Source organism: Chrysemys picta, chromosome 9 (genome assembly GCF_011386835.1).
Source record: "Chrysemys picta bellii isolate R12L10 chromosome 9, ASM1138683v2, whole genome shotgun sequence".
Taxonomy (NCBI): domain Eukaryota; kingdom Metazoa; phylum Chordata; order Testudines; family Emydidae; genus Chrysemys; species Chrysemys picta.
This window is the reverse complement of record NC_088799.1, coordinates 74,177,355-74,198,843: the sequence shown is the minus strand read 5'-3', so window position 1 is coordinate 74,198,843 and position 21,489 is coordinate 74,177,355. Positions and strand designations below refer to the sequence as shown.

At 39.5% G+C, this 21,489-nt stretch overlaps 1 long non-coding RNA gene across 1 annotated transcript in view; it reads right to left on the bottom strand.

The window, feature by feature from the left end:
- Positions 1 to 2,754: 2,754 nt before the first annotated feature.
- Positions 2,755 to 21,489, bottom strand: part of LOC135973418 (uncharacterized) — a 58,669-nt gene continuing 39,934 nt past the window's right edge. Inside the window, exons 2-3 of the long non-coding RNA XR_010590247.1 lie at positions 8,491 to 8,527; positions 2,755 to 3,903 (exon numbers count right to left, since the gene is read on the bottom strand). This is a non-coding gene — a long non-coding RNA (uncharacterized LOC135973418). The remainder of the gene's footprint in view (positions 3,904 to 8,490; positions 8,528 to 21,489) is intronic.

Genomic DNA, 21,489 nt, shown 5'->3' with positions numbered 1-21,489 from the left:
GTGTAGACCAAGCCCCAGAGGACTTACAGGCTATCTTCACCTTGCTCCCAGCTCCTGCTAACATGGAAGAAAGGGATCATGTTGGCAATCTGAGGAAAGCAAACAGACACCTGGTAATCCCATGACACCTTATAAGTCACATGTCAAAGTACGAATTGCCAGACAAATAAAACTGATATATGTTTTTGTACATCTCTTGTTCTTTCTGAGCCACTGAACTTCTTGGCTGTGTGTGGAAGGCAGGATTTAGAATATGTCAGTTCCATATTCAAACTAGAACCAAAAGAAGCAATTGTTACTGAGCATGTTAGTTCTTTATATAGAAACATTGAGTCAAATGATTAGAACAGCATGGCTTGTTGATGCAGTACCACAGACAAAACCCATCAGATTCCAAAGCATCATTTTTTGAATTCAAAGGTTATGAGATAGAGTATATATACCAAGCTAATAAAAATAATCTTTACTTAGATAGCTCATCAGTTTATTTGAAAAGGTATATGTCAAAATGAATTCAGTAAACTTCAGTGTGAAAAACAAAAAATAATTGAGAGTCTTCAGAAAACTACAGAGAAAAACTTTATATGATGAGTAAAGGATTCCATGTCCTTTGTGTCAAGTATCAAAGGGGTAGCCGTGTTAGTCTGAATCTGTAAAAAGCAACAGAGGGTCCTGTGGCACCTTTAAGACTAACAGAAGTATTGGGAGCATAAGCTTTCGTGGGTAAGAACCTCACTTCTTCAGATGCAAGAAGTGAGGTTCTTACCCATGAAAGCTTATGCTCCCAATACTTCTGTTAGTCTTAAAGGTGCCACAGGACCCTCTGTTGCTTTTTACATGTCCTTTGTGACACACCATATTGTCTATTTGTATAGGTTTCCTCTTGATTAGATCCACACAAACCTATGCATCACAACAGTGTGACTGTACCCAAATAGGACCAGAGTTTAATTCCCTCTGTAATGGTATTATAATGGTGTTATACTGACAGTATATCAAAAGTCACAACAAACATAATATGTGTACAATGATGTCACACAGCTCCCTCGGCAGGATCCTCACCGGACTGCTGTGTTTATGTCCTGCCATACTGGCCCCATGTTCTCTAGGCTTCTCTGGGTCTCAGTACGCTCCAGACTCTTGCTGGTTCCAATTGCTCTGACACTCTTCCTTGGTACAGACTATCTCGTACCCCTCCACAGAAATGGGATCTCCCAGTCCAGCTGCATTAGGCTCCCAGGAGCAGTCCGGACAACTATCTGCTCCAGTAGCTTAAACCCACTCTTTCCCAGAACTCCATCCTTGTGAGAGCTCAGAGTCTACAGTTTTACCTCTTCTGGGACATGTGATAGTTGAAGCAGACAGACATGTAGGCTTGGCAATGGTTTCTAAACATACTTAGTCTTTACGTATCACAAAAGATACAGATCCAGACAAATATTAAAACCCTGTATGCTTCCCTTAGTCCGGACAATACTTCTCAGTGATAAGGAGTCTAGGATCACCTTCCTGCACATGGCTGCTGCTTTGAATCATGAAGGATCTCTCTCGTATAGTCGATTTCCTTCTTTTTGGCTTGTTCCACAGTTGAACAAGAGCCCCTGCTATGAAAGCATGTCCCTCTCTCTCTCTTTCTTCTTCCCGAACTTTTTGTGAGTCACCTCTACATATTCACAGTCTTTGTGTTTTTAAAGGACTGTACCAATTTCCACTGCTTTACACCCCAGGCCCTGAAGGGAAGTTTGAGAACAATGGTTTACCCTAGCCTTTAGCCATCCCATTGTCCCACGTGCTCCCATTTCAATAGGAGCCATTCAGGTTAACGACTCTCCATTGAGTCTTTCCTCAGGAACCCTTGGAATTTCAGTGCAATACAGAGGTAAAAAGACAAGAGAAAGCAACAAGGCCCATACATTCCAAATGGAATTTTCTGTCTGACAAACACACATGTAGGATTCCCCAATATGAAACGGAATTCTTAAGCTGTATATAGACAGATTCTTCAGATCATCACATATATATATATATATATATATATATATATATATATATATATATATATATATATATATATATATATATGTTATATTTATCGTCATAAATAAAACTGCTTGACTAGCCAACCTGAAAATTTTAACAGGGAAGAATGCATTTAGCAATCCCTGACAAATAGCACAATAATCCTTTTCCCAGAATCCATACTAGTGTGACTAATTCTTTATCCCAAAAGCTCAACTGCACTATGATTCCTGGTCTAATTCAGATTCATACTCTCCCTCTGGTGCACCTGTGGCTATAGGCCAGACTTCATTAAAGTTGGTGCACATATTAGGCCCTGCTGGAGCTGACAAAATCAGATCTCTGTGTGCTGAACAATAATGGAAAAACACAACACTTAGCTTATAGCTTTCCTCCATCCACTTCAAGACCCTTTTCACAGGCTCTCCCCCACCAGATGCATCATATTCTAAAATCTCCAATATATTCTCAAATTCAGGCTATGGCAAATAAACAAATCAGTAATAAAAACAAAGCCTGTTTGCAAATAACTTTTAAATAAAGAGAAGCTACATTAGTTGAATTAAACTACCAAGCATGGCTTGATCTGTGCCTAATGCACATATGCAAGCCACGGCTGCATACACATTGGGTATTTTGCAAACCATTTTGCATGTGTATGTTTGAAAATCTGAGCCACATTGTCATCCAAAGTCTCCTGCAATCATGCAAACACACTCTCTACAGATGGTGGCAACTTTATTAACTGCTGGCCTCAAAATTAACAGCACAAATCAAAGATCAGGGTCATTACCTGCCAGAACCTTGCACTCCTGATATAAAACAATCAGCACAACCAGGAAACAGACATTAAATACTGCACTCTGGGCCTATGATTTTCAGTGGCCTATGCCCATGTGATCTCCCTCAGCCTGTACTAGAAGGGCTCAAAAGGAGCCATGGCAAGGAGACATAGTTCTTTGATATAACTAAAAGGCTTGAATGATCGGTTGTCTTTTGCTTAAAACAGCAAGGAGTTGTAATGCTCCTTTATCACAACCACTACAAAGACCACCTTACTTGGACTGACAGCCTTTGGGAGGAAGATCCATGCCAATGGCCACTTCATATCCTGGCAGCTAAAGTCATCTTTGGAACTCGGAATTGGGAAACACCAGGGCACATCATAGCAGCAGCAAATGCCTGTCTACTGGGTATCCCTGACACTATTTTCACCTCCCTTGTGCTCAGGGGCGGCTCTATGTATTTTGCCGCCCTGAGCATGGCAGTCAGGCGGCTTCGGCGGCATGCCTGCGGGAGGTCCACCGGTCCCACGGTTTCAGCGTACCCACCACCGAATTGCTGCAGAAGCTCATGGCGACCGGCAGGCCACCCCCCGCGGCTTGCCGCCCCAGGAACGCGCTTGGTGCACTGGTGCCTGGAGCCACCACCTGCTTGTGCTGGCATCTGACTTAACAGTACTAAGAGTGCCTGGTCTGTAAGCCCAGAGCAGGCAGCATGAGTTGGGCCCAGCAGAAGAGCTCCCAGACCAGCCAAAAGGTTTTGAATTTATAAGTAATCTCTGCAATTTATGGCTTTTTAAATTCAGGGGGGAAATCCTTAACAAATGAATGCTCAGAATGATACAAAAATAACATTTTACGGATAATCTCATAAGAAGGCAGATGCTAAATTTGACAGACCTATGCCTCTGGATTTAAATTCTTCAGTTTTAAAATTAAAAGATAAAACAATGTAGCAAAAGAAATGCCTTTTTTATTTCAAAGGTGCATTAAATAGCAATAGCAAAAATGGGTCTAGCTAGGTCTTTTTCTGAACAGTAGTTTCACTCTTCCTCCTTCAGAGAATTAAACACCTCTCAGCATTGCTGTCTTCCAGGGAAATCTAAATTAAAAGGTTATTGTGCCATTAGCATACACATTCCTCTCAGTTAAAGCAATGGATTGCACAAAGCTGCACAGGAAAGAGCAAAAAAAGCTCATTCACATTCATAAATTCTAACAATTGTGGCATTTGGGTGAAATGCTTTAAACTACTGCTCTCTTTTTTTCCCCTACTCCTCACACACTATATATGTTCCTTCACAGACAAACTTAATTCACTGGAACAATTCTATTTAGCTTTAGAGATTATATAATTTGTCATTGAACCAACACACTAGTGGTTGAGGAGACAGAATTTTCCCATATGCTGCCAAAACAAAAGTATGAAATATGTTTTGGTTTTCATTAATGTATAATTAATGCCTTGAATTTTAATTACTTCCGCTATAATTTGGAAGGGAAAATATTCTTCTGCCAGAATAATACATAATATGAAATGGACATGCTTACTATTAATACCCACTGTTTATCTTCAGTAATGAGCTCCTTTGATTGAGTAGCCTGCATGTGTCTGTCAGAATATAAATTTAGTGCTGCAAATAGAACCTATTCATTCTACATGGGTTGCAAAAATAAAACTGAAGTCTGATTTTTGAGCACAGTAGGCTTTCAATTAGGTTTTCTTTATACCTAGTTGATGTGAATACGGAAAAATACTATATGGTTAATGGCAGGGGATTTTGAGTGACATATTGAAATCAGAATGTACTTCCTAAACACTGATACTTGAAATTTAAACTGAACTGGAGAGATATGAGCAGGCAAATTTACCAACCTGCTCTACAAGACAGATCACAATCTAAAGCATCAATATCAGCTTGCTTCAGAAATTGTGACTAAATCTTTAATATTCAAACTGGTAAGTACTAAACCAAAGATTTGGCTTTAACTCATCACTATATCTAATATCACTAATACAAGGTTTGTTGTACCTGACAGAGTTTTGGTTAGAACTGTGTAAAACATTCATCATGAACCCCAATAATGTGGAACATGAGACTGGTTTGGGGGTCAGTAAAAACCACAGAAGTCTGCATGATTCTTCATCATGCATCAGCTCTGTCTACTTGTTTCTAGATAATGTATCCTCAAACAGGGTTACAGGAGAGCATATGGAAATAAGGGGACAGGGATATTTTTACTGAAAAAGATATTCATTAGAGAAGATAAAGTTTCACTCCAATGTCTGTCCCTCCTTTGCCACTTTATAATTTCAACAAATTAATCCTATAGAATATGACCACTTGATCCTAAAAGATTACTCCTATTCAATGCTTCAGGAAGGCATAATCCCCACAAAGATACCTTACACATATAACCAAAAGATGACTCTCTTATTAGCACAGAATGTTTCTATGAAGTTCTCCCTTTTCCTCTCTCTCTCTCTCTCTCTCTCTCTCTTTAAAGCTCATTCTTTAGGTATAAAAAGACTTGTGGTACAGAACATTCAGCTCAGGTTTCTGGAATCCTAAGCTTTGTAAGTTAGCTAACCTGCAGATTTATATAGCAGATACTATAGTAAGGCATTTATATTGTAGCACAGTTCTAAGGAACAAAGGAAAGCTCCCTCACTCTTTTAAAGTAAAACATTTTAGCATTGACTGTGGCTTTTGACTGCTATGCACCTATTGTTCAGAGTTTTACCCTTGATCTTAGTTCGTTGGTGACTAATTGTGAAATCTCAAACTTCAGATATTGAACTTCCATATATAGGGCGGTTTCAGGCATTTTTTCTGGCTTTCCTGTATCATTCTCCCCCAAACAGGGGATTAATAGGCAGCAGGTTTAAAACAAACAAAAGCAAGTATTTCTTCACACAATGCACAGTCAACCTGTGGAACTCTTTGCCAGAGTATGCGGTGTAGGCCAAGACTATAACAGGGTTGAAAAAAAACAAAAAACAAAAAAACAAACCCCACACAGATAAATTCATGGAGGATAGGTCCATCAATTGCTATTAGCCACGATGGGAAGGATGCTGTCCCCAGCCTCTGTTTGCCAGAAGCAGGAATGAGCAACAGGGAATGGATCACTTGATGATTACCTGTTCTGTTCATTCTCTGTGGGGCACCTGGCATTGGCCACTGTCGGAAGACAGGATACTGGGCTAGATGAACCTTTCGTCCCAATATGGCCATTCTTATGTTCATTACAACAATGAAGTCTGACCAAAAATCCAAAGAACTGACAAAATATACTACATCCTGAGAAATAAAAATTCTTGAAGACTTTGTGAAGCTTACTTGGGTACAAAGTCTACAGTGACACACTGGAGGTTTTTCTTGAACTAGTAAAACCAATTAGAAAAATCACAGAGCAGGGTAAAAATCCTGTTTCTTTAGGATGAGCAAAAAAATAGATATCAACATGTCTAATGTCAAGTGACAGAAACTGCTTACAGCCTTGTGAAGAAAAAGCTTAAATTTCAAACAGTGTCTCATGGGCACCACAACCTCATAAAAGCAGACGAGATTTAATAAAATAACTTGAGCCAGGCTATCGGTCAGCTTTTCATAGTTGGAGGCTATAGTCTCTTATGGAGTAGGAATGAGAGTTAATACAGCCCAAGAGACAAATTAAAGTTATTAAATATTTATTAGTTTACCAAAGCCACATTTAACAACCACCCAGAACAAGGAAGGGAAATACATAGTTTGACTGATTAAATCAATTCAACATGCAGGATGACAAGATAGAAAATAAAACTTTGTTAGCAATGTCTTCCTTAAATAGACCCTGATCACACCTCCAGAACAATAACATCTATCTGTCGCTAAGTCCCGCAGGACTGAACACACCTTGTCAAGTCCAATTCTTTACTCGGTGGAGCATTGGTTTTTTTATCCTCTTTAGAGATCTGTTAGGAAATTTGATTTTATCAGAGCCGCCTTACCATTTGTGAGTGGGCCTGTGAAGCAATGTTTTGCCCCCCAAAACGTAACTAGTTCCTGGCCACCATGATCACACTACTATTGACTGGTCTGAAAGCAAAGTCAGCAAGAGGATTCTTTAGGGATATATCTTCAAACATAGATGACCTCCTTTTCAATTAACAATGAGTATGTGAAGGAGGAGGAAATAACCTTTTCGTTCCTCAGCACTCTGCTACTCAACAGCCACCCAGCTGGTTGTGCTGGATTCTGCATAAAGCTGCCAACATTTAAACAGATTTTGCTAAGGACGATTGTTCAAATGAGAGAGAAGTCTGTGCAACACTAGGTCCCCTGCCACTAAAGGACTGCAGGCAATTTCTAGTGAACTTGGTACTACATAGCACTTTGCAAACATTTAGTTAGGGCTTGTCCACACTTGAATGTTGTTGCGGGTTAACTTGAATTATTTCACAATAAAGCGACCAAACAAGTTTGTGTCTGTGAATCAGCTGGTACTAACTCTTGCTAATACACTCACTTTGGAAGTAGGTTTACTGAGTTGCAGGATGAGTATACACTCAACAAAGTAGATATGGCTGCATTGCCATCCTGAAACAACTGTTCTGCATCTGCTAATCCTCCCACTGTTATTCCACACTGCTTTGAGATCTTGCTGGATTGGCTGGTCAGTTTATCGGCATGCCTTCACTGCTCAGGGGTCCTCCTGGCCAGATGTCACCTCAAAGTTTAAATTCTGGCACAGGTATGGCCTTTGTGATTTCAGCTCATGGCAAGTTCATACATTCGGAGTTAAAGAATTGTTATATAACAACTGTGCCTCATCCTTTGTGGCCCTGTGCTGCGGTCCTGGATTTCACTGCACATTAGGGAGAGGACTGTGTCCAGGCCGATCTTGAATGCACCAAAAATGCATAGACCTACAAGTGACTATCTGGACAAATGCATGAGAGGGGGCACTCCTGGGACCTGCTCCAGTGCCACAAAACTGGAAAGGCACTCCAGCTAGATTATAAGAATATTAGGGACAATAAGAATATCTCTAGGGAGTTCACATGGACGGCAACTACCATGAGGAGCTGGACCATATATTTGGCAGAGAGACCACCACTGAATCATGGCACATTGCAGGCTCCGAATGCCAATCAGTACATATAGAAATATAGAAATACAATATCTTGTCAATTCAATCAATCAATCTGCTGAAATCTGAGGCAGATGCAGTGTTAGAGACCGGAGATCCTCTTCCCCAAACACACATAGCCATAGTACCAACTTGAACCACTGTCTGAGAGCCAACCTGTGAAGGGGATTTCTTCCAGTAAATATTACATGCTACATTAGAATACAACTGTACTGGTGGATCAAACAACTCAGTTCTGGGCACCATTAGGATACCATTATGTTGGGCTAGCCTTCTTCAGCCTCCTTAGCTTTTAATCTCCCTACCTGATGCTCAAAATGGCAGCCATGTCAGAGATTTAAAACACTCTGTACCATTTATTTCTCCAAAAGTGTGCAAACAACCATTGTTCAAGCTTACTCAGTCCAGCCCCACACCCCTTTGCTGCAGTGCATATTGCTCTTCATTCAAGGTTGCAGCACCACGTAGGTTACAAACGAGAGTGATTGAACAAATGGCATGTTGTAGCTGCAGATACACAAAAGAAAAGCACTAGAAATATTTTCTGACTCACCGTGTCATTTGTGTCCTCAGCTTTGAGAAAACTTGAGCTGTTTTGAGAAAAGGAAATATTTTGAAAAAAGAAAGAAATATTTAAAACCTTTTAAGGCATCCAAGCATACTCCCCCTTAGGGTTACTGCGGAATACTAATTATTTTGCAGTGGACTTTACACTGATCTGTGGGTGTTATAAGAGAACTTCAACCAAAGCTAATTCTCTATTTTGGCATGAAGATTGCATGGCAATGCAGCTGTCTTGGCAATGCCCATATAGCTTGTGGATGGTTCCCTTCCACTCCTGTACCAGCTCTGGGGGCAACATCCTGGCCCCCAACAGTGCAGAATTTGTTCTCAGGTTTTCCATTGTCTTTCTGAACATAATCGTACTCTGTCTTTTGGGGACACACCTCAAAGTTAAGTGAATTGACCAAGGCCACAGAGGGAGTCAGTATCAAAGCCAATATTCCAAAGTCTCTTGATTTCAATACAGGCTTATTCCTTAAGATTATGCTCTCATATATACTCCTGGACTGACCCCTTCTTGTGGGAATGGTTTACACTGTCTGCTCATCAGAGGAACCAGCTCGGTTGCATACAGACAACTGGGATGGACCTTGCAATGACCTTATTACCAAAAATGAAGCTTTGGCAGTACTGCCCCCAAAGACATGAAAAAGAACTAGAAGCTTACTTTAAAATATTTTTCTTTGCCTTTCTAGGTATTCACAAAACACGGGATGAGGAGGGCATGTGGCTGCTGGATTCGGGCCATAGTTTCAGTTCTGAACCTACAGCTCTTTGGATACAGGGGGGTGTCCTAAAAATCAGACAATGATTTGTATGCCTTAAAAAAATAGGCCCAACACAATGAATGTTTAAAAATGATCTTCTGTTCACCCAAATCCAGATACCAAAGACTCACATAGGACATAATTTTAAGCAAATATTTTTCTTTGGTTTTGTTTTTATAATGTCCATATTTCTCCGTTCACCCTCAGCTAAGGTGAAAATGTACTATAACAGCTTATGTTCTACTTTGGAATCGTTCAGGTTATTTCCTGAACAGACTTTAGAGAACAGACTTTTTTGCAGAAACAAAATGTGAATCACGGACTTCCCAGCATAAAACCCTAAGACACCATTACCAGTTTTTCCTCAGAACATCAGTACTGAGCAGATGAAAAGGGTTTGATGTCTGTACATTTCCTTTTGAAGATTTCAGGGTTAGGTAATAAATAAGAGTGGTATTGATAGACAACCCTTGTCTTCTTAGTGCATGCCACAATGAAATAAAAACTACCGGATCTATGGAATAGAAAATTATTTTTTCTCTCTCTATCACTTATGACTAACACTCTAGATATCCCAAACCACTAAGATGGCTTAAAAGAGTTGCTGTGCTATGGCATCCATGGCAGTGGACCAAAAATCTCTCTTATGATGCATTGTTTCTCCACTGTATCTGTGGTTAAGTTAATTTTATTCAAGCATATTTAGTGATAAGTGCCTGCAATTTTCTTTCCCTACTGGTTTTTAACAGCATAACTGTAAAACATGAAGATACATGCTTCTATGATACATAAGTATTCAAAAATTCTATTAAAAGCAGTAGCTTGTAAATTTATAGTGAGCAAGTAGGTGAACATATTCAGAGTTTCAACAGAATGAAGATATACATGAACCAACATTAATTCAGATAATTTAGGAATGAAAAGGAGTTGGTATCAAATACTGTAAATTAAACAAAGGAATTAATAAAGTAATGCTTTATTTCCTTTGGATTTTCTTCCCCAGTACTGATATCAGAGTCAATGGATAAGCAACGCTAGTTTTCTTATAGATAAGAAACACAGGATTGCCTCTTTTTCCACTTACTGGGGAAATACACTCAGGGCCGGCTCCAGGGTTTTGGCCGCCCCAAGCAGCCAAACAAAAAACAAAAAAACAACAACAAAAAAGCCGCGATCGCGATCGGCGGCGGCAATTCGGCAGGAGGTCCTTCGCTCTGAGCAGGAGTGAGGGACCGTCTACCAAATTGCTGCTGAACAGCTGGACGTGCCGCCCCTCTCCGAAGTGGCGGCCCCAAGCACCTGCTTGGTAAGCTGGTGCCTGGACCCGGCCCAGAATACACTAGTATGAGCACTGCATTGGTGTACGTACCCTGGTGGTTACCAAATAACTGAATTCGCACAATGTTACCAAAAGAGCAATTAATTTATTCATATTTGTAAAACCATTCACTGTAAGGGTAACTGCCTCCCAGACATAGCAAATATGATTTCTCAAAGACTTCTGTGATGGAACACATGTTTAGAACACATGCTTTAGCAGAACTCTAAAGGCCTAGATATTAGCAAGTTACATCAGAGGTAAATTTTCATCAAGAAAATTATCAAATCCAAGGAAAGTGCATCTAATGCTGTCATAGTCTTCATTTCTTCTGAAGAATCATTCTAGTGTTGGCAAATTCATATTCAATGATGTCATGAACTATTTGCCCCAAGCCATTATTTGGCCAGAGATACACTGCACTGAATCTGAGAATTCTTTTTCTTTAATGTAGAGAGTGGAAAGGTGTGTCACTGCTCTCCAGTATGTAGAATATGCTAGAACCTACTCATTTTAAGATGCTAAATTCTTTGGAGCAGAGACTGTCTCTCTGTTCTGTGTTTATACAGCACCTAGCACAATGGGGGAACCTGGGCCATGACTCAGGCTCCTAGGTACTACATTAATACAAACAACAGTTTAATCAGTTTACAATGATTATAAGCCTCAGGCCTGAATAAAAGAGGTGTGCTATTACTGGTGATGATTTAAATTAAAATATTTGTCAATTAAGTAATTTTGGACTAGATTTCTATGTTATGCTACATTCATGCAGTTAGCTAGCCAGCCTGACATCCATTTGTGTATGTAGATGGATACTAAGCACAACAATTAAAAAACAAAGTATTATTGAAATAAGTGGCCTCAAAGCAATGGCACAGCAACTATAGAGCTAAAGATCACATATTTATATCCATATAGCTCATTTTCAATATTGTTCTAGAAGCAGGAAAGATTCTGTTAGGGTTGAAACAAGACCAAAAATGTAGCATAAATCTAATTATTGTAACTGGCTGCTGCACTCTAGCCTCACTTCAGAATTTCATATATGTTTTCTGGACGACATGATATTTAGAGTGGGTAAGACTCTTGTATAGCTAGGGTTGCCGGGTGTCCAGTTTTCAACTGGAACACCTGCTCAAAAAGGGACCCTGGCAGCTCCAGTCAGCACTGTTGACCAGGCTGTTAAATGTCCGGGCAGTGGGACTAAGGCAGGCTCCCTGCCTGCCGTGGCTCTGCGTGGCTCCCGTAAGCAACGGCAAGTCCCGCCTCCGGCTCCTAGGCATAACGGCAGCCAGGGGGCTCTGCACATTGCCCCCACCCCAAGCACCAGCTCTGTAGTTCCCATTGGCTGAAAACCATGGCCTATGAGAGCTGTGGGGGCAGCACCTGGAGACGGCACAGTGCACCTCCGCATAGGAGCTGGAGGGGGGACATGATGTTGCCTCTGGGAGCTGCTTGAGGTAAGCACAACCCGGAGCCAGCACCCTTGCACCCCTCCCACACCCTAACCCCCTGCCCCAGCCCTGATCCCCCTCCTGCCCTCTGAATCCCTAAGTCCCAGCCCGGAGCACCTTCCTGCATCCCAAAGCCTTCATCCTCATCCCCACCACAGAGCCTGCACCCCCAGCTGGAGTCCTCACCTCCCCCCCACACCCTCCTGAGCCAGCCGGGGGAAAATGAGCAAGTGAGTGAAGATGGGGAGAGCGAATGACTGGGGTAGAGGGGATAGAGTGAGTGGAGGCAGAGCCTCAGAGGAGGGGCATGGCCTCAGAAGAGGGGCATGGCAAGGGTGTTCCGTTTTGTTCAAGGAGAGGGCTGGCCATCCTATGTATATCCCTTTTACCATTGGTTAAGGGTCTGTGTACAAGCATATATCACACCTGAAATTGGCATCAAGAAATTTCTTCAGCATTTAGCTCCCTCCCATAGTCTGAAAAGCAGAGTAAACTAGTAATGAAAATATAAAGAGAGAAGCTATTTTTCTAGCTCGCCAACATTACTTGCAGCACAATTTAAGAACAAGTGTTGTTACAAATTTCTGTGCTTAAGATTTAAAAAACTGACAAAAGTCATCAAATATATACTTCATTAGTGGTATATGTCACAATACCATAAAGGAAACTATCACAATATGGAAGATCATTGAATCAAAGTGCCTGACAGAGCTCCATGGCAACCTTGCATACATAAACCTGCTAAATTACCAAGCTCTGGATTGAATTCCCCAGGAGTATATTCTTTGTTGTTATTATTTTCATTTAGAAAGTAATGTGTCAAGGTTCAAAAAAATTGAGTTCATAAAAACCAGTCAAAGATTAGTTTGCGTTTAAAGATTAGTATGTTTCATACTGGCTCTTCTTTCTATAAATATTGCAACACCAGAGATCAGTTCAGCTAAAACAATGAGTTTGGGTTTGACTGGACTAGCTTTGGTGTCTAAAATTTAATATTGTTAACAATGGATAAATGTATTTGTTACCACTTAATAGGATTGTGAATGACAAACAATTCACAACACCTAGAAAAGAGAGAAAATACGGTACAAGATATAAAGACTTTAACTACATTAAGCAATGATAAAAGATCATCAAAATTCTTGTTCCACTATAAATTTATTTTTTAAAGTTAAAAAAATGTTCTCTTTCCCCAATAAAACTCTGGATGATTAAATATAAAATTATCTACATGATTATAGTAAATTTTGTAGAGTCATAACAAAAAAAACCTTTCAAATTCAGGATTGGGTGTTTTTGTGTGGTTATGCAAGATACATTTAGTTTTCCATTCCTCACAGTGCTTTGTTTATTACTGTTACCATTTTTTTTTAAAGAACACTGTTTATTCCATATAATGAATAATAGTTGAAAATAATTTGAGGATGAAAAAGGAACTTGGGTATTTGAAACAGAACTTCTAAGACCTATTTGCTGGAAGTATGAACACTGGCAGTTCAGAACCTGAAGGCTGCCTTAAATTCAGATGCGGGGCTCTACTAACCCTTTAGACATCAGATTTGTGTTGGGTTTGCTGAGACACTTCAAAGAAAAAAATAAAATCTTCTGAAGTCATGACCCCTGATGGTGTGCTGGATGAACCAATATAAAGAGGAAATTGATCAATGCATTTGTAACAGGTTTTGACTCTCTTGCACTGGATGTACTGGGATTTCATTGACCCTCTCTTGCTCAACCAGCCAGGGTTTCCTCTCCCTCCTTTGCTGAATTAGGCTCTCTGGCCTCTTGCAGCACCCCATTGCAGTCACAGACTGAAGTCAGCTGTGTGTGAGAGGACTCCCCCAGCACTCATGTGCACACACCTTTTGGGGGATAAACCCAAAATAATACTGTCTTGCACTGTATAGAAAAATCTGCACAGCACACGCTCATAAAAATCCACCCTCTTCCTCAATGTGAAGAGAGATGTGCATGGCTTCTTGCCTCCCCCAGTTAAAAATTACATAAGCTGGGTTTTATTATAAACAAGATATAAGTTTAACAACTACAAAAGGTGAATTTTAAGTGGTAAAGGAATAGCAAACAGAACAAAGCAGATTACCTTAGTAAATAAACAAAAGCCACAGACTGAGCTTGACACACTAGATAGGTAAAATACAAATTAACAAATTCTCACCAAGTGATAAACAGGCTGGCAGATTCTTAAGGAACAAGTTGCCTTGGCTTTCCCAGGTTTTCTTACACAGGTTAAAGATCTTAGCCTGGGACCCTCACTTCTCACAGTTCAGTCTTTATTCTTCTGGTGGTTTCAGGTGTGTTGTTGTAGGTAGAGTGAGGACCCCCTCATGTCGTCATTGTCCCTCTTTTATATCTTCCCCACACTTGCTGGAAAGCTTTCTTGCAGTGAGCTGGGTCAAACAGTTCCCATTGTGTAGAGCTATCTCTCAGAGGTTTCTATCGCACACAGTTACTGGGGGTAATCCTTATGCTTGTGTGCATGTCTTCAAAAAGCCACCAACATTGTCTGGCCTCATCCAACGTAGCACATTTGAAATACAGAGACATGGTCAATATTCCCAGCTTCAGACACAAAAGTGATACATGCATACGAATTGGATAAACACATTCAGTAAATCATAACCTTTCCAATGATAACTTACACGAGCCCTCTTGCATAAAGTATATCTTAGTTATACCATATTCATGTCATAACCATATTTCTATGAAGAATATGGGGTGAAATGTAACAGCACTCATAACCCTGGGAGAGACCTGAGTCTTTGGGGGTGGGGGGGGGGAGAGAGAAAAAAACAAACAAACAGGTGAAGCTGGAAGGGGTTCTGAGGGAGAGGAAGCTGACCAGGTATAGTCTATATTATATACAAACAAACAGCACTTTGAAAAGCAGAGAGAAGATTGGGGGGAGTGGGGGGGAGGGAAGAAGGAATACTTCTCCATTGGAGTCTCTGTTGTACCACAATGATGCACAAAGAATAGTGTCTGAGAGAAGCTTTCCCTATTACTATCAAGGGATTAATGGAATGCTTATACGGTAGAAAATTTAACTGTACAAATAAGTGTAACATACCATGAAAGGAATAAGAAGCAGGAATAATTGTTGAACGCTAAAGAAATGAAGGGCAAATTACCATATTAATAAAATAAATGTGGGGAGGTAGAAAAGTTACACAGCAGCTGAATTAACTTTAAAGAAAATAGCGAGAGGAAACCATTAGACATCAGAAGAGCTGCTCTACAGCTAGAGCAAATAAAATACAGCTTAAAGTTATTACTAAATAAACAGTAACTTCTCCCAAATACTCCTCAAAATGAGGTTAATTGCTGATATAAACACAGCAACATTAAAAAAAATCCACAGGATAATGAGGAAACACAAGTTTTATGTGGTCTGAGGATACTGTGCCCAAAAATAAAACAGCCCCTGCCCCAAAGTGCTTACAATATAGGAACTAGATACTGAAACATTTATGCATGTGCCTAACTTAACTCCTGTGAAGTGTCCCTACATAAAGTTAGGCATGTGAGTGAGTGTTCACAGGATCGGGCTTTAAAAGATTGTTCTCCCCTCTCTCCCGCTATTTCCCTCAAATTAGGAAGGAAAGAATAACTATCCAAAAGTACAAAGGAAGAGAGAGCAGAATGCTGTTGGAAAATACTCCCAGGAAGCTGACACCTCCAGTACGGAGGTGTCAGCACAGAGATATTTTTAACACATGACAGACTTTTTTATTGCATGCCTGCCTGACACTTAAAATCATTTACCTCTTAAGTTCTTATGTGGGGTTATTTTTTGGTATCAAGGTAATAAAACAAAAAAATGTCCGTGAGAGAAATACATTAAAAGTGGTAATGAATAGAAACACTTGTAATTTTCTAAAGGAGACCCAAATCAAGAACTGGAAAGAATCCTATAAATATAGAAAAATGAAGCCTCAGACATATGTGGTAACATATTGTCTTAAAATGCACAAGACAATTTTTCCTTAAAAGAAGAATTTATCTAACCACAAGCTGTGGGGATCTTTCACACACAAAATCAGCTATTTGTGTATAAATAAGATTGCTACCATAATGAAAGATGTAACAACAAATTCTGGACTTCCAAATGGGAGAGAAAAAATCCCAACTCATATCACCTTTAAAAACCCAGCAAAAATCATGACTACATGACCCAATGCCTCTAAAATCAAGTGGCTCAACTTACTGGACCCAAATGGCAAAATATTAAAATATACTGCCAATACAAAACCAACATTCCCGATCACATCAAACCCAGATTACCTATCATGCTCTTGCTCATAACACAAGATAACAAGGGCCAGATCTTCAGGACCTGGTACAGTTCTAGAGGGAAGTGCATGAAGGTGGAGTTAAGCCATCATTACAGCTCCTTGATCCTGATTCTGCCAACTATCAATCCAGACCTGAGGTGCAACTTGGGGCAGACCTGAAACAGCTCCGAATTGCACCAGCTGGTGAGAGTCCTCAGTAGGCCATTACTGCAACCGGAGATTGCCAGAACAGATTACTCTAGCCACTTGTGTACGTAGGGGACTGTGGTGTCAAAGAGCTGACTACACCAGCTTGGGGCCGGGGGTGTGGTGGGTTGGGGGGCAAGTATGAAGGCATTAATGCCAGAGAGAAGATTACTGTAGTCAGGCGCCAAGATGATCAAGGCTTGGACAATACACACCTGTGCGTGGGGAAATAGGTTTCTGGATATAAAAGAACATTCCATTAAAATACTAATTTATAGTAGTTTCCCTTAGATGGGACACAAAACGTCGGTTCAGAAAACAAGCACCAAATCAAAGGTAATTTTATCCTTTCCTACTTTCAATAAGTAAACTTTATAAAATGGTCTACAGGCAGAAAGTGTCATTTCATTGCTCATTGGTAGTATTAGTTTCATTCCTTCAACTTTTGTCCCTTTTTGAAATATGTTAGTTTTATGATTAAAAAAAGTGAGGAAAATGGAATGTATACATTTAAATGACTAGCAACACTACCAAATGGAACTGCAGCACTCATTATAAATCAGTATTGAAAATAAAGAGAATGGGTTTATTTAAAATAAATATTTCCTTGCAGAAAACACAAAGGCAGAAGATTACAGGGTAACAGGGGAGGTATTTTTTCCTTGCATTTCAGAGATCTTGTAAGTAACGAAGTGTGCACATTATGTAAGACAAACAATTCATCCATCTATGTGCTTATACAGCTCCCGTCATTACAATATGCAAGCATGATAAAAAGACATTTTTTGAAAGTTGAGTAAGAGAAGGTTTGTAAGAACTGCATAAATTATCAGCCTCTAAGTGTATGCTGAAGAAATGTGACATTTTGGTCTATTTTTTTCTTCTTATGCATGTTAAATATTTAGGGGACACAGTTGATTTTTTTTTTAAATCTGGGCTTGCTGTGGTTTGGAGGAATGCAGCTCCTGCAGTATGAGTGGCACTTGTAATTGTTAATGCTTCTATTTTTCCCCTTCCCCACTTCTCAGTGCCCAGAAAGTGATTGCTGACTATGTCCCTGAAGCCCCTTTCTGCTGCAAACTTCCTGGCTTTATGCCTTACCCAGCTTGGCTTTATCAGCTATTAGCAATTTTCAATCAAGTCTGACACTCCCCCCAGGTGCAGCCTATAAGGTTAATTCCAAGACACCTTAACCCTTTCAGTGCTGATGTGGGGTGAACACCCCAACACGGAGTGCAAGAAGAAAGAAGCTACAGAGAGCCAGTCCTTTCTTAGCCCTGCACTCCTGCAGATGAAGCTGCCACTCTTGTCACATCTGTGCGGTGAGCACAAGGTACAAGAAATCACATCACTGGTTTTGAGCCTATACACCCTAAAGGGGAAGTTGCCAGGTACAGAAATAATACAATTCCATTTATTATTCCATTTTATGTTACTGGTCCACTGTAATGATATATAACACCTAGCCTGTTGCAGCTCTGTTTAGAGGAAGCAGAGAGAAGACACGTTTGGAGTGTGGGTAATTTGTTTTCTCATCTCCTTTGCATTCCTTTCACCTCCTTAAACTAGAATAATGAAGATGCACTTCACCCATTTTCTCATAAGTACAAGCTAAATCATTATAGGTCAGCTCCTCAGATGGTGTAAATTGGGACCGCTATTAAGTCAATGGAGATTGCCTGTTTAAACAGGCAGAGGAACGATCCTATATTTGTAACAAAATTCAGAAGTCTGAATTAGTGATAGCCATTCATAATATGCCAATCTTGGCCTTCTGCCTGATTGCTTTGCCATGCACAAGCATCCAGAAAGTTCCATTAATGGGGCAGATGGAGATTTCCTTGATTCCTATAGAAAGCAGGTTGCACTAGTTCTGTGCCACCTGCTCCTGGGCCCCTCCTGTCCAGGAGAAGGGCCTTTTCCCAGGCGAAAGGAAGCTACATTCTGGCAGTCTTCACTAATTTATTGGCTCCTGGAGGCCATTACAAACCCATAGAATTTAAAGCAGTTTCTATGCTGCTTTAACTTATGCCTGGGGCTGGTTTAGCTTACTGCCAGCAGCTGTACCCTGGGGGCAGAAAGGCGGTTTCATCACCTTTTGTCAAGCTCCACTCTGGTACAGCTGAAGATTTAGCTGGTTATATTGTCATGACATATTTTAACACAATATTTCAGTCATAAGCAAATTCTAAACCATCAGACATTGAATGCCTCACTTAAAATGTTTTCATTTCTGCAGAATGAGTTCCAATAGGATATATAGTTGGGGCTGTGCAAAACTTGGTGTTCTGCTCTATATGAGTTCATGAAAACAGTTTCGTTTTTTGGCCAGGCACATTCACATCCCTGAGAATTTCAGGTCTCAAGCAATGGAAACAAATTGAAAGCCAAACTCAGCTGACACTGACAAGTGTCATGTCCTGAATGTGAAATTATTAATTATGTGTGCTTTCTATTTGTCTCAGTAGGTCATGTGTGCAAACTGGGCACAATGTAAAACCACGAGTCTGCCCAGATTCACATAAAAGGGTTATTAAATTGAAAATGAGTTAACATTCACATGGTTTGGAATTTTGTTGACATTTTATCACAGCTCTATTTATAGCAAACATAACCATGAAGCAGACAAGTGTGAATTCAAAGGGGAAAAAAAGATGGGGAAAAAAATACCCCCCCCCCCAAATTACTTTTAAATATTGAAACGCTTATTATCTGCCATTTAACAGTATTAACTGTATAGTAGAAAAAGTCATAGCAAAAATAGTAAGAACTCATTGATAATGCATGTAACTCATTTATTTTAAATAAGAAAGCAACAGATCCTCTGTTTAATCTTGTACTCTAGCTGAATCAAGGAAAAATCTAGAATAATAGGAGAGTGGTGACATACTTCGGATGATATCAACATGGTCATCATACATAATTTATACTCCAGTATAAATTAAATGTCAAATTAACTGATCTATGTAAATATAAACTGCTCTGCAGTTCTTTACTATTCGGGGGAAAACATCCAAACTAGAGTATTTTTTTTCCCAGCCTACAATGTCTGCCTCTTGTAATGAAGGCTTTGATGCTTTTGGCAAATCATTTTAGTCATCATCAATTTGATGAAACTGTCATTTTTGCATTGTTTGACATTCATTTCTAGTTGAGGTTTATTTTCTGTTTATATTCTAGCCTGACAAGTGAAGCAGGGTAGAAAAATTTCAAAATGTCCTTGTCACAGAGAAATGGCTTAAGATGCAAGAGCTACTGAAATCACACAAGAAATCCACAGCAATGAGGCTTTTGGACTAACCACTGTTTCAACTGGAAAGCTGTGCACAAGAAGAATGTTTAAATAATTGTGACTATTTCTAGAACAGGAATAAAAATAGTCACACAGAAGAGAGACCTGAAGGTTTTGGATAAAGGCCAAAAATACAGAAAATGTTTGGAGAAAATATTAATACTGTAGTAATTTACACATGTATAGTGCCTCAAAGATCTTATTCAAAACTTTTGTTTTCTTGTTTTCAGATGTTCAGTGTCTATATCATTCATAAGAACATAGGAAATGCTATATTGGAACAGACTGCTAGTCCAGCATTATGTTTCTGACAGTGCTCACTATATGTGCTTTGGAAGAAGGAATAATCTTATTAACCCCCAATAAGGGTACAAATTAATACCATGCTGGAAATACTTTCTGATCCCAGCTGGTGATATGTGTATGCTAATGGTATAAACACTTTATAATTTCAACCTAATTAGCATATGTCATTATTACATCAACCTAAAAATAAAGAAAGAATATTTAAGATGTTTTATTGACAACTTTATTATAAGATGTGTGCTCAGAATGTTATATTTACAAGAGGGATGAGTGATGTCCTAAAATGCATTCAGGTTTGGTTAGTACAAGACAGATATGTACAAGACAGATATGATCTGGAAATAGATCTTGAAATATGATGAAAGATTCCTAATATTTCTTTCTACTTGACTGAATATAGTGCAATAGTAAGTCCTTTGCAGGCTCATGTACTTTTGCTTCTTGTTCGTCCTTTGTTTACATTCAGGAAGTGTACTGAAATGATGCAATGAGAAAGGGCAGGCTCTGCAAATGACCCTCATTCTGGATGCTCAAAATAAATATGGGTATTATCAAGTGTTGAACATTTTATTCAGGTCAAATGGAAGGATTTGATACATAAGCCAAGTACTATGGGGAACTTAAATTTTGTATTTTTCCACGAGGTGTGATTAAATGAGCTGAAATTATTAAAATACTTGGTGCAATGTTCTAAGCAGTTACAGTATCTATTTGCAATAGATATTTGTAATAGAGTATTTTAAAGAATTTAATTCTTGGTAATGCAAGAGATCTCACCTGTGGCAGTATGCCTTGAGGGGGAGAGACGTTCAGCAGAGGCACTCAAGGTATAAACAAGAGGAGACTGCTGGAAGAATATTCTCTGTGATGGGATCTCCGTTTTGGAACTCACTCCACATCTTCATCTGCTTGTGCCCAGAATTGTTAACCTGTAGGGCATGCTTCTAAGCTCATATTTTTCTTTCTTCTTTGAGGCTGTTCAGGAGGATATGGGCTGAAATGCATATAGGTATGGGCAGCCCTTTGGTTATGTTGTGATTTTTAATTTATGAGAGAAGCATCCAATGCATAGGAAAGTTGTAGGTTAAAAATCTGAGTAAATATGTACATAATTGTACATTACAGTAATTTAAGATAAAGATATATGACAATATTTTATGAGAACAAAAGTATATGCTTGTTTTTATAAGTAATTTTGTTTCTTATTTATTATCATTTTTGTTTGCTTTATATAATAACAGTGCTACAACGTGGTCCAATACATTAAGCTAAAATATTATTAATTTGAATTCCCACTTCCAAATCCTAGTTCCTATTCTGGGGAAGGCTCTATCCCACTGCCTTTATGG